Below are 18,687 nucleotides of genomic sequence, written 5' to 3'. Positions count from 1 at the left end.
CCCAGGTTTTAATTTTTATTTTAATGTTCAGCCATATCAGTTCTTTGTGCATTTGAATTTCAACCCATTATATTATGGATTGATGGCAACTATCTCCTCCCATTGAGTAAGTGGCCTTGTTTTGTCACTGGTTTCCTTCTCTGCGTAAAAACTTTTTACTTTGATATAGTCCCTTTTTTTATATAGTTTTGTTTTTCTTGTATGAGACAACATATGGCTAAAACATGCCTGTCTTCTTCTAAAAGTTGTATGATTTCAGGCCGTACATTAAATCCTTAATCCATTTTGCATTTATTTATGTGTATAGTGTGAGAACATAGTTCATTTTACTATTTCACATGTAGCTGTCCAGTTTTCCTAACACTGTTTATTTGAAAGGCTGTCTTTTCCCCTATTTCATATTCTTTCATCTTTTCTATCATAGGTTAATTACCCATATAAGTGTGAATTCATTTTTGGACTCTCTCTTCTGTTCCATTGATAAATGTGCCTGGTTTTGTGCCAATTCCATGCTGTTTTGATTCCTGTATCCTTGTAGTATAGTTTGAAATCAGGTAGTATGATACCTTCAGTTTTGTTCTTCTGTGCCAAGGTAGTTTTACTTAATCAGGGTCTCTTGTGTTTCCATGTAAAATTTAGAACATTTTGTTGAAATTTTATGAGAAATGCTTTTGGTATTTTGATAGGGATTGCAGTGAATCTGTAGACTATCTTGGTTAGTATGGATATTTTAACACTATCAATTCTTAAGCATGGTGTACCTTTCTATCTATTTGTGTGATTTTCTTTTTTTTTTAATGTATCATATTTTTCTGAGTATATGTCTTTTACCTCCTTAGGTTTATTCTTAGGTATTTTATTATTTTTGAATGTGATTATAAATGGGATTGTTAATTTCTCTTTCTGGTAGTACTGGCATAAGTATTAGTCACTTGTTAACCACATAATTTGTATTATTCAGTAACATTTCAGAGTATCCACACTTAAAATTGAAAAGTAAAATCATTTTATATTTTTCTATAACTATAATTAAGATATTATTCTTTATTACAACTTTCTACTAGAAGTTCTTCAGTCATTATTCTTTTTATGTAACTATGTTGCAGAGAAATTAATTCTTAATTTTACTTTGTTTAATAAATTTCTTATACAAAATTGCATTGGTGATAAAATAGCTTACAGTTAGTAAAATTCAGTCATCACCTGTGACCAGTGACAATATCTTTTTAAATATGTATGACCTATTTACTTTAGTCATTTGATAAAAGTAAAGACAAATTAACATTTTAGTATAAATAATATCCAAATTTAATTTGTCCTGATAGGTTGTTGATAAAATAGAACTATCTAGAATAGAAGTATTTCACATTTTTAAACTGAATATGTAATTAAGAAAGAAAAATGTATATTTATGTGTGTGTTTTTATAGTAACCTGTGAAACTAAACCTATAATTAAATATCTCACAAATACAGACCTTGAGATTGTCTCGTTTGCATTTTTTTTTAAATTAGGCTTTATGTGTTTTGAAGTGAGGAAACATTTTCACATCTCTGGATAAATAAGCTCCTACATTTGAAAGTCGAATTGTAATTTGTATCCACTGTGCTATTTTGAAGCCACAGAGGAGGAACTCTTAGAGATAAATATTTCTATGATTTTGTAGACAATTTTTTAAAATACTGAATTTGGCTGCACTCAAATATTTGAGGAATTTTGTGAGAAAATGAATGTCTAAGTCTGCTTGTTCACATAGAGTATAAAAGGAGGAATTAAACTGGCATGTGGGGATAAAAGGAGAAACATTTTTCTTGCAAGTGGTGAGGAATTTCCAATGATTAGAAGTAGGCAAAGACTTTATGCCCATTATTCCTGAGAGTCTAATTATCTCTGCTTTGTGTCAAGAGTTTGTACCGAAGAGCTTTGAAAAACCCCCTGCTCATATGATTCTGTTAATAATATCAGAAACACTGAGGTTAAGAATGACTTGGGTTGAGATGAGACTAGCATAAATAGGGAACTCTAGGTACACAGGCAGTCAGTGCCCTTTGAACATCATGGAGCTTAATTCTGGCACTTCAATGGCAACAATAATTTTACCAATTTAACATTCAATTCAGACAGTGACACTTTTCCTCACATGTGCTTTAATGGCTAATGGATATATCTATAATTATGCTAAAGTGGAAAAGCACAAAATAGTCATATAAGGATATAAATACTAATTGAGACATTTTAAAAGGATATTATTAATATGATGATGATTGAAATCTGTAGGCTTCTTTAGCACCTGACTACACAAGGAAGAGTAAAATGAAATGAGAGGTGTCAATTATGTGTTAGTAAATGGCCTTCTCTGATAATTCCATTTCAAATTTGATTTGTGGAATGTTCTAAAAGTCACAGTAAAGAAGTCTCTGAGGACAGAAAGGATACTTTGTTTGGAGATTCTAACTGAGAAAATAGGTCCTCTTTTAGCTGAAGTGATCATGTCAAATTAAATATTTCATTTTATGAAAGAAGCAGAGTTGTGACTGCAGAAGAGGCACTCAGCCAGTCCGATCATTTGAAGTGGTGTAATAGATGTCACAGCCAACTTGTCCTCAGATCACATATGTCAAAGAGTATCTCCATAATTTTAGCTGCTGGACTCACTATACTACCTCTGGCAAATTAAATCAAATACTCTCACTCTTGGTGTATTCATTTTGAACCAATATGAAAACTGGCAGAGGTAACAGAGATAGAGTCCACAGAGTCCCATTATAGATGTACCATTAAATGAAAATAATTAAATACTTTCAGTGTCATGCTTCTTATTCTCTCACTTGACTCTCTGCTGATATATTGGGAACTGAGTGCTAGGGTAATTGTGATCATATTTCAAATGAAACAGTTTATTTGGAGCCATGAACTAATTCAATTAAAACCTTTATTTTAAATATATGTTTTCTTTGCTTGGACCTGTTTGCTTGGTTTATTTCTTCCAGCCTAAAAGTTTAAAGTGTTTATCTTATAATGTGAGTTGTAACAATGCCAGTATAGTTTAAATTTCATACATTACCAATATTTAAAAGAAACCAATGCTTTTTAAAATATTGCAGCAAGTGGGAAAGTAAAAAAAAAAAAAAAGGCCATTATTCGGAAACAGGTGAGCATATGACTAAATGTTCATAATGTGTACATATATGCACACTATGTATGTATGTTATTTATTTATTATTTATAGTATTTACTTGTTTTAATTGGGAGATCCAACCAGTCTATCCTAAAGGAAATCAGTCCCGAACATTCATTGGAAGGACTGATGCTGAAGCCGAAACTCCAATAATTTGGCCACCTGATAGGAAGAACTGACTCACTAGAAAAGACTCTGATTCTGGGAAAGATTGAAGGCAGGAGGAGAAGGGGACAATAGAGGATGAGATGGTTGGATGGCATCACCAACTTGATGGACATGAGTTTGAGTAAATTATGGGAGCTGGTGATGGACAGGGAAGCCTGGCTTGCTGCAGTCCATGCGGCCGCAAAGCATCAGACACGACTGAGCTACTGAACTGAACTGAACTGGTCAGATTTAAGTATTCAGTAAATTCTATTGACACCAATGATTATTACCATTACTGTTAGTTCATTGAAGTTTCAAATAAGCAATGGAATTTAACTTATGTTCTTCTAGTGAATAGGCATATGAGAAAATTGAGGAAGAAAAATTTAAATAGACTTAAGAAGAAGCATCTAATTATTCATAATGCTTAGACTAAAACATATTTGTTTTTCTGATTCTGATCTGTTGTTGTTTTTTTTTTTTTTTTTTGCTGTGTTTTACTATGTAAATGCTGAGTGTGTTAACTATAGGTTATCTCACCAAGCATGACAGGTTTCCTCTAGCTGCATTTAACATATTGTGTGACCTTGAATTTCCCCTAATCATGGACTGCAAGGTAAAACATGTATATATACCAGATTCACATCTGTGATAGACACAGCTCTTTGTTTGTTCCATGTCCATGATCTCTTTCTTTAAAAAAGAGAACAGTGTGTTGTTCAGCATGATATTCAGTCCAGCTTAGAAAAGCCTAATGTTTGTTTCAGGATTGTGTTTCTTCTGGTGGTGCAAGTCTAACATCAGAAAGAGAAGAACAAGGAGGAGCAAAAGAAGGAAAGGTACAATGAGGAGGACAGGAGCAACACCCTCTCATTCCCCAGTTGGACATGTTCTTAGGTAACAGTTTATCTGTGCCTGCACCAACATCATAAACACCCTCCACCACCACCACCACCACCTACATAAATATAGGGAGAAATGGCAGGACTTAAACCGGAAATAAGCAGCTCATATCCCCATGTTTAGTATGTCTAAGAAAACACCATCTCTATTTGTTGAACTTGGGTTATCCTACCCAGATTCACTCAAAAGAACTGCCTGCTGTTTGAAGGGATCAAAAGAACAAGTGCGTTTGGGTCAGAGCCTCAGATCAAGGAGATGAGTAAGGGCGTAAAAGGACAAGCAGAAAACGCAGGGAATTAGAGAGTGTAACTCCAGTGAACTGTCTAAAATTTCCCTGTAAAGAAACCAGTATTTGAGCATGAACTATACCAAGTGCCTTGATGATCAATCAGTGTCACTCTGAGAATCAATAACATGCTAAAGAAAGAACACTACTAAATGGTAGATTAGTAGAGACCTACATACTATTAATGATATACATTGATGATTATTAATGTATTATATATACATTAATAATCATTATATAATTAATGATTATATAATAATCGTTATATATACATATTATATATGTATAATAATCATACATTATAATGTATTATACACATACATTAATAATCATATAATTAATGATTATATAATTGATGATTATATAATAATAATTGTATAATTAATGCATTATTATACAATAATGTATTAATATATACATTAATGATTAGATTAGTGAAGACCTACATACTATTTTGCTCTTTGCATTCAGACATCTCAGTTTTAGAGAAGGAGTAAAAAGGAGGTAATTTGAAAGCACTGTGGTTCCCAACATTCAAGATTCCAGGTCAGATCTTCACAGAGGAATGAAAGAAGGATATGAGCTTCAAATGAAGATGCGAATTGAACTGGACTGAGCTTGAAAAACACAAAATGGCTGGCAAGATACAAAATCTGATCAAGGTACTGTTAGGGTGTTAGACAGGGAGATTCAGCATAGCATGTGCAGAAACAGTGATCAAAGAAAAACAAAAACTACTATGCATAATTTATATAGTTGAAACTGCTAAAACAGAGGCAGAAAAATGTAATTTGGAATTAATTAAATATATAAAAATGATTTCATCATGTCATACCTCCTCATAGAGAGCTTCAGGTAAAACACCGTATATAAGGAACCTACATAATTATTTATTGGATGCAAAGAAGTTGAGAAATAGCATTCAGATCAGATCAGATCAGATCAGTCACTCAGTTGTGTCCAACTCTTTGTGACCCCATGAATTGCAGCACGCCAGGCTTCCCTGTCTATCACCAACTCCCGGAGTTCACCCAGACTCACATCCATCGAGTCAGTGATGCCATCCAGCCATCTCATCCTCTGTCGTCCCCTTCTCCTCTTGCCCCCAACCCCTCCCAGCATCAGAGTCTTTTCCAATGAGTCAACTCTTCGCATGAGGTGGGCAAAGTACTGGAGTTTCAGCTTTAGCATCATTCCTTCCAAAGAAATCCCAGGGCTGATGTCCTTCAGAATGGACTGGTTGGACCTCCTTGCAGTCCAAGGGACTCTCGAGAGTCTTCTCCAACACCACAGTTCAAAAGCATCAATTCTTCGGCACTCAGCCTTCTTCACAGTCCAACTCTCACATCCATACATGACCACTGGAAAAACCATAGCCTTGACTAGATGAACCTTTGTTGGCAAAGTAATGTCTCTGCTTTTGAATATGCTATCTAGGTTGGTCATAACTTTCCTTCCAAGGAGTAAGCGTCTTTTAATTTCATGGCTGCAGTCACCATCTGTAGTGATTTTGGAGCCCAGAAAAATAAAGCCTGACACCGTTTCCCCATCTATTTCCCATGAAGTGGTGGGACCAGATGCCATGATCTTCGTTTTCTGAATGTTGAGCTTTAAGCCAACTTTTTCACTTTCCACTTTCACTTTAATGAAGAGGCTTTTGAGTTCCTCTTCACTTTCTGCCATAAGGGTCGTGTCATCTGCATATCTGAGGTTATTGATATTTCTCCCAGAAATCTTGATTCCAGCTTGTGTTTCTTCCAGTCCAGCATTTCTCATGATTTATTCTGCATATAAGTTAAATAAACAGGGTGACAGTATACAGCCTTGACGTACTCCTTTTCCTATTTGGAACCAGTCTGGTGTTCCATGTCCAGTTCTAACTGTTGCTTCCTGACCTGCATACAAATTTCTCAAGAGGCAGATCAGGTGGTCTGGTATTCCCATCTCTTTCAGAATTTTCCACAGTTTATTGTGATCCACACAGTCAAAGAAATAACATTAAGTAAAAACAAAGAGAAAGAAACTAAGAAACTGTAAGAGACCAGAGAAGGCTAAGGAGATACGATGGCTAAATATAATGTGGTGGTTGAGTGTGGATCTTTGATGCAAAGGAGAATATTAATGGAAACTCAGTGGAGTCTGAATGAAAAATGGAGTTAGGAAATAGGAATATTCTAATACTCATTCCTTACTTTTGATTAATGTACCTGTTACATAGATGTCAGCAGCATGAGGAAGTGATTTGGAGAATAACAAAAATCTCTGTATTATTTTTGAAAGTTTTTAATAAACCTTAAATTATTCTAAACTTCTAAGTTTATTTAAAAAGAAAAATTTTAAATGATAAGGAATGAATACAGACAGTTCACAGGAAAAAACCAACAGCATAAGGGAATTGAGATGAACTTCATGAAGAAAAAATATAATGGTAGAATTCAAGTAAAAGATGTATAAATTAGTTATAATTACAATAGCAAAAATAAAATAGAAATTATTTTTAGATATTGCCCATATACATTTGTAAGCAAACTCACATTTGGGAACAGTTTACAAAACTTACCTGCCTAGTACTTTTGAAAAGAATCAAGTTCATTAAAAACAAGGAAGGTCTGAGATGAATAGTCTCTAGAGACATGTTGATTTAGTGTACATAGTATTCCTAGATGGGATATTGGAGCACTAAACCATACAGTGAGTAAAAAATTAGGAAATGTTAATGATCATAGGCCAGTTAACAGTACTGTATCAATATTGGTTCAATATTGGTTCCATAGTTCTGATAAATTGCCATAGTAATATATATGATCTTAACAATAGTGGGAACTAGGTATGGGGAATATGGGAACTCTGTACTATCTTTGCAACTTTTCGGTAAATCTAAACTCTTCTAAAATAAAAATTTATTTTTATTTATAGATACTGATTTGTGATGGAAGAGGCCACACACACACACACACACCACACACACACATGCATACATACATACATAGAAACACATTAAACATAGTCATTGAAAAAGATTTAGAAGGAAATATGCTAAATTATTAAACTATCTCTGTGAGAGAAAAGTATGAAGTATTATTTTTAATGTTTTCTTAGTGATCTATAATGACCACAGATTACTGTTATTAAGCTGTTATTAAGTGCAAATATTACAAGGGACTAAATTAAAATAGAATTGAAAAAGGCAAACTTCTTTTAGGTCTTTATATAGCCAAGTGGTTGACATTATCAAATAGATTATGCTAAACTAGTGCCCCGAGTGAGAAAAGTAGAGGAGCCAGGAAGGGGAAACAACACATTTTGCACAATGATCTATATCAGGCAAAATAGTGCAGATTATATTGCTGCTTTAGGAGATTTATCTTAAGTAGTGCAGATTTAGGATGCACTCACTAAGAGTATTTAGTTGTGCCAGAGAGAACATATTTGATTCAATAGCTGAAGACAAAAGAACTATGTATATAGTAGGTTTACCTGTAGTACATTATTATGTTCCCAGTCTTCCAGTGTGTAACTAGGATACATACTCTTAACATCTAAGAAATCCCTCACATGATTTACCTGGTTGGTAGGAAGAGCCAAATGAAATTCTCTGAAGTTCCAGGCCCCAGCCAAGAGAGTGAATTAAAAGTAGAAATTGCAAAAATTGATGCCATCTTCAAAATTTAAAAAGGCAGGAATTGGTACTTCATTGTAGTTTTAGTTGCATTTATCTAATAGTTAGTGATAGTGAATATCTTTTAATGTGCCTGTTGGCCATCTGTGTATGCATGTATAAGTGACTATATCTATCTATCTATCTCTATATCTATATATTATATATATGGATCATTTTTCTGTACACCTGAAGCTAATGTAGCATTGGAAATCAACTATATTTCAAAAAAATTGTTTTAATAAATTTTTAAGGGATTTGGGAAAAAATAAAAAGACAGGCAGTAGATCCTGTTATTCACTAACTCAGTTACCTATTTGATCCATAGGGTTAGAAGTCAATCATGGTATTTGTGGACTTCAAAATATCTTGATTGTCAGCACTCAACAGAGCCTCTGGCATTTGGCATTTCTGTCCATTATCTGTCAAATTAGGTGTTTCTTGGTTTTGTTTGGTTTTCGGTCTCCAACAATAAGTATGACCAGAAATAATTGACTTTTATGTGGTAAGGAGAGCTGTCCACATTTACTATCTTATGGCTTTACAAGCCATCCTGATTTCTGCAATAATGTGATTGCTGTAATAAAGTAATAACCATAAACTTGATCATCTTGTCATTCATAAAAAAGTACACCTAAAAAGTTCACATAATCATGATGCTAATTGGATCTGGTGAACAGGGAGTTGCAAGTGTTCTATATGAAAAAGTAAAACAGAAGTATGCTGCTGCTACCAAGTCGCTTCAGTCGTGTCCGACTCTGTGCGACCCCATAGAAAGCAGCCCACCAGGCTCCTGTGTCCCTGGGATTCTCCAGGCAAGAACACTGGAGTGGGTTGCCATTTCCTTCTCCTATGCATGAAAGTGAAAAGTCAAAGTGAAGTCGCTCAGTTGTGTCTGACTCTTAGCAACCCCATGGACTGCAGCCTACCAGGCTCCTCCACCCATGAGATTTTCCAGGCAAGAGTACTGGAGTGGGGTGCCATAGCCTTCTCTGAAACAGAAGTATGCTTGATAGTAAAACACAAAGACTGAGAGACCTATCACATTTATGAATTTTTAAGTATCTAATCATATGAGGCAGAACAGGATATCCTCTTAACATTTGAGCATGTTGTAGCCCATACTACTAAGAAAAAAAAAAATCAGTTTTCTGAGACTTTTTTGAGATGATGAAAGAAACACCAAGGACATTGGATGAAATATACTGCTCAAAAAAAATTGGATAACTAAAGTCTGCAAATTTGGGGTGCGTCTAAAGCAAGAGAACTCTTCAGAATCTCCAGACTGTGGTTAAAGCTACCATCTACTGAAGCCAATAGATACAGATAATGAAATGACAATACAACACTAGCATGCTAAATAAAGTGCCTGACAGGTTCCAATAGGATTATCATAGCATAGAAGGGCATGCCTCCACAGCAGAGAAGTACTCATAGTTTGAAAGCCATCTTTGGCACTCTGTTCACCCTGGAAGCAACTGAAAGCCTGTTGACTATAGCATGAGAGGACTTTGTGACTAGAACTACCCCATCAACCATCATGATACGGTTGTTACAGAAGCAATAAATCAAATAGTCATGTGGGCTGTGCAGCAATCCAGCACAAACTGAATTGTAATATTCAAGATCAGTCAACACAAATCCAGAGGACATCAATTATATGGATCTAGAGCAAAATACATGTCTGCCCCCTACTTCTGTTGAACTCATTCCTCTCATCTTGTAAGTACATGTACTTAGGCTGGATTTTTCTACAATAAAGTGTCAGAAAAAGAGGAGACCTAAACAAAGTCCTGTTACACAACTGTGTTAGCAAAATACTTGGTATTAGCTGCAATCCCATTCAAGGATTCCTTGAAGGAGAATAGTGAACAGAAATCTTGCCAATATGAAAAGTGAACTTAGATGTTTATTTTGTTTGAAAAGAGAAGTGACCAAAGCTTTAATATATATATTGTGATTCTAAGACAGAGGAGATGGTTGAGTTGGTTGGTCCTTGAACTAAAAGAAACTAAGTCATAATTCCACATTCCAATGCTTGGAGATGATACATGTAGATGAACATTTTGGGGTATACACAAAGGGTCCAGATCTTAGATCTTTAGGCTTCATGTTCAATCATTCAGTTCAGTTGCTCAGTCGTGTCTGACTCTTTGCAACCCCATGAGTCACAGCACGCCAGGTCTCCCTGTTCATCACCAACTCCCGGAGTTCACCCAAACTCATGTCCATTGAGTCAGTGATGCCATCCAGCCATCTCATCCTCTGTCGCCCCCTTCTCCTCCTGTCCCTAATCCCTCCCAGCATCTGGGTCTTTTCCAATGAGTCAACTTTTTGCATGAGGTGGCCAAAGTATTGGAGTTTCAGCTTTAGCATCAGTCCTTCCAATGAACACCCAGGACTGATCTCCTTTAAGATGGACTGGTTGGACCTCCTTGCAGTCCAAGGGACTCTTGAGAGTCTTCTCCAACACCACAGTTCAAAAGTATCAATTCTTTGGCACTCAGCCTTCTTCACAGTCCAACTCTCACATCCATACATGACCACAGGAAAAACCATAGCCTTGACTAGACGGACCTTTGTTGGCAAAGTAATGTCTCTGCTTTTGAATATGCTGTCTAGGTTGGTCATAAGTTTCCTTCCAAGGAGTAAGTGTCTTTTAATTTCATGGCTACAATCACCATCTGCAGTGATTTTGGAGCCCCCCAAAAATAAAGTCTGACACTGTTTCCACTGTTTCCCCATCTATTTCCCATGAAGTGATGGGACCAGATGCCATCATCTTAGTTTTCTGAATGTTGAGCTTAAGCCAACTTTTTCATGTTAAGCTTCACCAAAAAACTTATGTGCAGAGGAGACACTAGATAGTCAAATAGAAGAATATTTCTTGTATGTATACCAACTAGTATCTTTGTTTGACCACTCTGGACTGCTGCAGTAAGTTCATGAATACAATGGTTATGGTGACATTGTTAGAGGCTGTACATTTGTTCAAAAGAATATGATTCCAATTTCCAATGCTGCTCTAGCTACTACTGCTGCTGAAGGACTTATATTCCAGCAGTAGATACTGACATTTAACAGACACTGACATTTAGTGTCATAATATGTGTGCTGATATATATATATGTGTGTGTGTGTGTGTGTATATATATATATATATACATGCTAATACATACATATGTAATATGTTAATACACACACACACATATATATAGAATCAGCAATGTAAGGTATTATGGTCGTATGGATGCACCGTATATGGTCTAAGACCCAAGAGATTGAAAGATATTATCTCTTTTTACTTACAGAATTTATATTTTCAATCCTTAAACTTTGCTGTATTAGAGGTACTGATTTCAAAGAAGAGGGCTGTTAACATTGAACACAGGGAAGAGATGCATTGATTTTTTTAAGGTTATTTATTTTTAATTGGAGGATAATTGCTTTACAATATTGTATTGGCTTCTGCCATACATCAACATGAATCAGCCATAAGTGTAATATGTCCCCTTCCTCTTGAACCTCCCTCCCACCTCCCACCCCCCTACCTCCCACCCCCCTACCTCCCACCCCATTCCACCTATCACAGAGCACTGGTATGAGCTCGCTTTATCATACAGCAAATTCCCACTGGCTATCTATTTTACATATGATAATATACCAGGCTCCTCTGTCCATGGGATTTTCCAGGAAAGAGTACTGGAGTGGGGTGCCATTGCCTTCTCCAATATATATAGGTTTCTGTGCTACTGTCTCAATATTTCCCACCCTCTCCTTCCCCCCCTCAGTGTCCACAAGTCCATTCTCTATGTCTGCGTATCCATAGCTGCCTTTCACATAGATTTATCAGTACCATCTTTCTAGATTCCATATGTATGTGTTAATATGTTTGTTTTTTTCTCTTTTTGAGTTACTTCACTCTGTATAATAGACTCTGTGTTCATACACCTCACTAGAACTGACTCAAATGCATTCCTTTTTATGGCTGAGTAATATTCCATTGTATATATATGTGCCACAGTTTCTTCACCCATTCATCTGTCGAAGGACGTCTATGTTGCTTCCATGTCCTAGCTATTGTAAATAGTGCTGTTGTGAGCATCAGAGTATATGTGTATTTTTCAGTTCTGATTTTCCCAGGGTATATGCCCAATAGTGGGATTGCTAGGTCATATGGTAGTTTTAAATCTGAAACTGAATATCATTTGGCATTTGGACTAGAAGAAAAATAAAGTCAATACATTGGCAGGGTTGGATGACCCAGAGAACTACAAAGAACTTTTGTCTCTGTTTCTCTCTCTCTCCCATTGTTTCTCTCTCTCTCTGTATATTTACGTGTGTCTGTGTGTGTGTATACACACACACACACACACACACACTCATATATATATATAACACTAGTCGATATAAATTAAAAAAGCAAATAAATATATTTAAAAGATTAGAAACTATCTACATTCTCTTCAATAGGTGATAAATCTGGTTCAGTCTATGTTATGGCATATCTGAGATGAGAAATTCTACACAGTTAGACATTTTTAGAAAATTGATCTACATTCTCACAGTGAAAATATCATAATGTGGTAATATATAATGCATAAAAAAGCGAGATGTATTTTGATCTATGTAGGAAGTATAGGTTAAAAAGAATATATGTGTTTATATATGTAGTTACATTTTAGAAAGTTTTAACAGGAAATTAGACACAGTGATTTTGCTTTTTCCTGGAGTAGAGAAGCCCTGTGACCTGGAACCTGTGGTCTGAAACAGATTGGAGACATACTTCTTCTTGTAGAGTTACAGTTTTTTTTAAGATGCATGAGCTTTATTTGTCACTAAAGCACATAACTCATTCTTTCTATATATCAGTAAGAATAATCATTAAAAACCATTTAGTTTGTTAAGCTGTGGAAAAATATATTCAAGGAAAGATGAATAATCCTGATACAATTTTTAATTAAAGGAAAAAGTTGAAGTGGTTGGAGCTAACATATATTTCATGATATTTTTCAATCAATTAGAAAAATATATAACAAGGCAGATGCTAAAACATGGGAGAGGGAGAGATTAAATTTGAGAGTAGATGGTGTACACAGGATGTGGTAGACTATGACAGCAATTCATGAAAATACCCATGAGATGAATTCTTATCATTTCTGCTTTGGAACACAGATAGGTAAACGACTAGCAAGAATATAGTGAAGAATGTATAACTAGCATTTGGTGACCTTTTTCATGAAAAACATAGGAGCAATAGAATTGCCAAATCCTTGGACTTCCCTGGTGTTCCAGTGGCAAGGACTCTGTACTCCTAGTGCAGGGGGCTCGGGTTCAATCCCTGCTCAGGAAACTGGATCCCATGTGCCCATATCACACATCCCACATGCCACAAGTAGGAGTTTACATGCCACACCTAAAGATTCCCTCATGTCAACTTTTTTAAAAGATCCCATATGCTACAACTAAGATCCAGTGCAGCCAAATAAGTAAATAAATGGATATTTTTTAAAATGGACAAAGCCCACTGATTTTAGAGTGATCATGATTACATTTCACCAAAAAAAGTGAAATCATAACTGAGCTTCCTCATGTATTAAATAAATGTGATACCCACTCTGTGAGATACTGTATTTTGTTTTGTTGTGTGTTTTTTTGTTGTTTTATTTATTTGTTTGCTTTTTTGTAATGCTGTCCTAACTCAGTTTTGAGGCCCTGGCTAGAGGCTAGTCAGCATCTTGGGCAGCTCACTGAGTAAGATCACAGCCCAACCTATCCACATACTGGGTTTCCAGTACATGGGGCCACTGTGCACCAGTTCTGTTCCCCCTGGGCCAGAATTAGGGCTGAGCCCTGTGTCTTGGAGCCCATAAAATTATCCAAATTAGCCAATCCATAGGAAGCCCACAAAACCTAGTTAATTCCACCGACTACATAAGCTGTTCTGTACAGTTGCAACTTGTTGTTACCCTCTCCCCTGGGTGCAAGACCTGGCACCCTTCACTTGTTCAGAGTCGCAAGTAACAAAGAGATCCTTTTCATCTATGTGAGTGTAATAGTCTGATCTCCCATCATCAAAATTATCTTTAAATATTATAAAACCCTTTTATAAACCAATCTTGTTCAAAATTTAATAACTTTAGGTTCCTTTACCTTCTTGGGTACATCTTTAGAAAATCCCATATCATAAATATTTTTCATGTCTTTGCATATCTGAATTTAGGGATATTTTTTAAAGCTAAATTACTCCCAACAAGAAAATATTTTAAATATCAAACTTTTGATTTTTCTCCTTTCTTAATGATACTTTTGAAATTTAATCACATATAATAAAATATATATATATGTATATATGATTTACAGAAATACATATCTGTAGTACACAAAGGTTATAAACAACCTTTATAAACACAACATATGGTTGTGTTTGTTAATATATACAGTATAAGCATACAATAATGCTAAATGTTCAATATAAATTCACATATCACATGGGGCTTACCTGGAGTTCCTCTGGTTAAGACTTTGTGCTCCCAATGCAGGAGCACAGGTTGAATCCTTGGTCAGATAACTAACATCCTGCATACCGCATGATATGGCAAATAATAATAATAATTATAATGTATTGCAGTTTAATATTATTTAATTAATTGCTTGTTAAACAACAAAAATATCATTAAATTATTTACAGTGATGTTTTTTCTTTAAGAATCTCTTAATTTTCATGTCTAATGTGGTGTTTTTTTATTACTTTTTAAATTTTTTATTATAAATTTATTTATTTATATTAAATAAATAGAATATAAATTATATTCAGGTTCCTCATCCTGAACCCCCCTCCCACCTCCCTCCCTGTACCATCCCTCTGGGTCATCCAAGTGCACCAGCCCCAAGCATCCTGTATCATGCATCGAACCTGGACTGGCAATTCATTTCATATATGATATTATACATGTTTCAATGCCATTCTCCCAAATAATTTTACTACTTTTAAAAGTGAATTGTTTTCATTCCTTATGAGTGAAGATTCAGAAAAGAATATTTGTTTTATTATGAGAAACTTTTGAAAACAAAATGCTGAAACTTTACTTTTCATATTAAGCTTTCTCCATTCTACTTTTTTTTCATTAAGGTAAACCATTATATGGCAAAAAATATAACTTTGTAGTGTGGAAGCTAGATCTTTGCAGTAGTGGACAATATTGAGACATTCTAAACAAAAGAGTAAAAGCATGTTGGTTATCTATTATACTCATGATAGTCATTGAATTTTGCAGTACATCATCAGGTGCAATATTTATATTTAAACAGTAGCTATGCAGACTTAAATTGAAGAAAGTAGGGAAAACCACTAGACCATACAGGTATGACCTAAATCAAATCCCTTATGATTATACAGTGGAAGTGAGAAATAGATTTAAGGGCCTAGATCTGATAGATAGAGTGCCTGACGAGCTACGGAATGAGGTTCATGACATTGTACAGGAGACAGGGATCAAGACCATCCTCATGGAAAAGAAATGGAAAAAAGCAAAATGGCTGTCTGGGGAGGCCTTACAAATAGCTGTAAAAAGAAGAGAAGGGAAAAGCAAAGGAGAAAAGGAAAGATATAAACATCTGAATGCAGAGTTCTGAAGAATAGCACGAAGAGATAAGAAAGCCTTCTTCAGCGATCAATGCAAAGAAATAGAGGAAAACAACAGAATGGGAAAGACTAGAAATCTTTTCAAGAAAATCAGAGATACCAAAGGAACATTTCATGCAAAGATGGGCTCGATAGAGGACAGAAATGGTATGGACCTAACAGAAGCAGAAGATATTAAGAAGAGATGGCAAGAATACATAGAAGAACTGTACAAAAAAGATCTTCGCGACCCAGATAATCACGATGGTGTAATCACTGACCTAGAGCCAGACATCCTGGAATATGAAGTCAAGTGGGCCTTAGAAAGCATCACTATGAACAAAGCTAGTGGAGGTGACAGAATTCCAGTTGAGCTATTCCAAATCCTGAAAGATGATGCTGTGAAAGTTCTGCACTCAATATGCCAGCAAATTTGGAAAACTCAGCAGTGGCCACAGAACTGGAAAAGGTCCGTTTTTATTCCAATCCCAAAGAAAGACCATGCCAAAGAATGCTCAAACTATCGCACAATTGCACTCATCTCACACGCTAGTAAAGTAATGCTCAAAATTCTCCAAGCCAGGCTTCAGCAATATGTGAACTGTGAACCGTGAACTTCCTGATGCCTGATGTTCAAGCTGGTTTTAGAAAAGGCAGAGGGACCAGAGATCAAATTGCCATCTGCTGGATCATGGAAAAAGCAAGAGAGTTCCAGAAAAACATCTATTTCTGCTTGATTGACTATGCCAAAGCCTTTGACTGTGTGGATCACAATAAACTGTGGAAAATTATGAAAGAGATGGGAATACCAGACCACCTGATCTGCCTCTTGAGAAATTTGTATGCAGGTCAGGAAGCAACAGTTAGAACTGGACATGGAACAACAGACTGGTTCCAAATAGGAAAAGGAGTACGTCAAGGCTGTATATTGTCACCCTGTTTATTTAACTTATATGCAGAGTACATCATGAGAAACACTGGACTGGAAGAAACACAAGCTGGAATCAAGATTTCTGGGAGAAATATCAATAACCTCAGATATGCAGATGTCACGACCCTTATGGCAGAAAGTGAAGAGGAACTAAAAAGCCGCTTGATGAAGGTGAATGTGGAGAGTGAAAAAGTTGGCTTAAAGATCAACATTCAGAAAACAAAGATCATGGCAGGTGGTCCCACCACTTCATGGGAAATAGATGGGGAAACAGTGGAAACAGTGTCAGAATCACTGCAGATGGTGACTTCAGCCATGAAATTAAAAGACGCAAACTAATACAGTTATGTAAAGTTTAAAAATAAAATAAAATTTTTAAAAAAATCAAAAAAAAAAAAATAAGACGCTTATCCTTGGAAGGAAAGTTATGACCAACCTAGATAGCATATTCAAAAGCAGAGACATTGCTTTGCCAACAAAGCTCTGTCTAGTCAAGGCTATGGTTTTTCCAGTGGTCATGTATGGATGTGAGAGTTGGACTGTGAAGAAGGCTGAGTGCTGAAGAATTGATGCTTTTGAACTGTGGTGTTGGAGAAGACTCTTGAGGGTCCCTTGGACTGCAAGGAGGTCCAACCAGTCCATTCTAAAGGAGATCAGCCCTGGGATTTCTTTGGAAGGAATGATGCTAAAGCTGAAACTCCAGTACTTTGGCCACCTCATGCGAAGAGTTGACTCACTGGAAAAGACTCTGATGCTGGGAGGGATTGGGGGCAGAAGGAGAAGGGGACAACAGGATGAGGTGGCTGGATGGCATCACTGACTCGATGGACATGAGTCTGAGTGAACTCGGGGAGTTGGTGATGGACAGGGAGGCCTGGCGTGTTGCAATTCATGGGGTCTCAAAGAGTCGGACATGACTGAGTGACTGATCTGATCTGATCTGATCTGATGCATATCTTTGGAGAAGGCAATGGCACCACACTCAAGTACTCTTGCCTAAAAAATCCCATGGACGGAGGAGCTTGGTAAGCTGCAATCCATGGGTCGCTAAGAGTTGGACACAACTGAGCTACTTCACTTTCACTTTTCACATTTATGCACTGGAGATGGAAATGGCAACCCACTCCTGTGTTTTTGCCTGGAGAATCCCACAGACGGGGGAGACTGGTAAGCTGCCATCTATGGGGTCACACAGAGTCGGACACAACTGAAGCGACTTAGTAGCAGAAGCAGCAGCGTGCATATCTTTAAATCATTTTTAAATAACAGCAATAATAATGCTACTATTTAGCTACTATTCATAAAAGTGTGTTCTTTATAATATGCTATATTTTTATCAAAACAGATTCAAAAGGCAAATATTATTTTCTCTATCACTGAACCTGATAAATATTTACAAAAGAGAGTAGACCTTTACATACCTCAGTTCAGTTCAGTCTCTCAGTCGTGTCCAACTCTTTGCAACCCCATGAATAGCAGCATGCCAGGCCTCCCTGTCCATCACCAATTCTCGGAGTTCACCCAGACTCACGTCCATCGAGTCGGTGATGCCATCCAGCCATCTCATCCTCTGTCGTTCCCTTCTCCTCCTGCCCCCAATCCCTCTCAGCATCAGAGTCTTTTCCAATGAGTCAACTTTTCACATGAGGTGGCCAAAGTACTGGAGTTTCAGCTTTAGCATCATTCCTTCCAAAGAAATCCCAGGGCTGCTGTCCTTTAGAATGGACTGGTTGGATCTCCTTGCAGTCCAAGGGACTCTCAAGAGTCTTCTCCAACACCACAGTTCAAAAGCATCAGTTCTTCGGCACTCAGCCTTCTTCACAGTCCAACTCTCACATCCATACATGACCATATGTCATCCATATATGACCATCCATACAGGAAAAACCATAGATAGCCTTGACTAGATGGACCTTTGTTGGCAAGGTAATGTCTCTGCTTTTGAATATGCTATCTAG

Source organism: Bubalus bubalis, chromosome 13, assembly GCF_019923935.1.
Source record: "Bubalus bubalis isolate 160015118507 breed Murrah chromosome 13, NDDB_SH_1, whole genome shotgun sequence".
NCBI lineage: Eukaryota > Metazoa > Chordata > Mammalia > Artiodactyla > Bovidae > Bubalus > Bubalus bubalis.
This window is presented reverse-complemented; position numbering follows the sequence as displayed.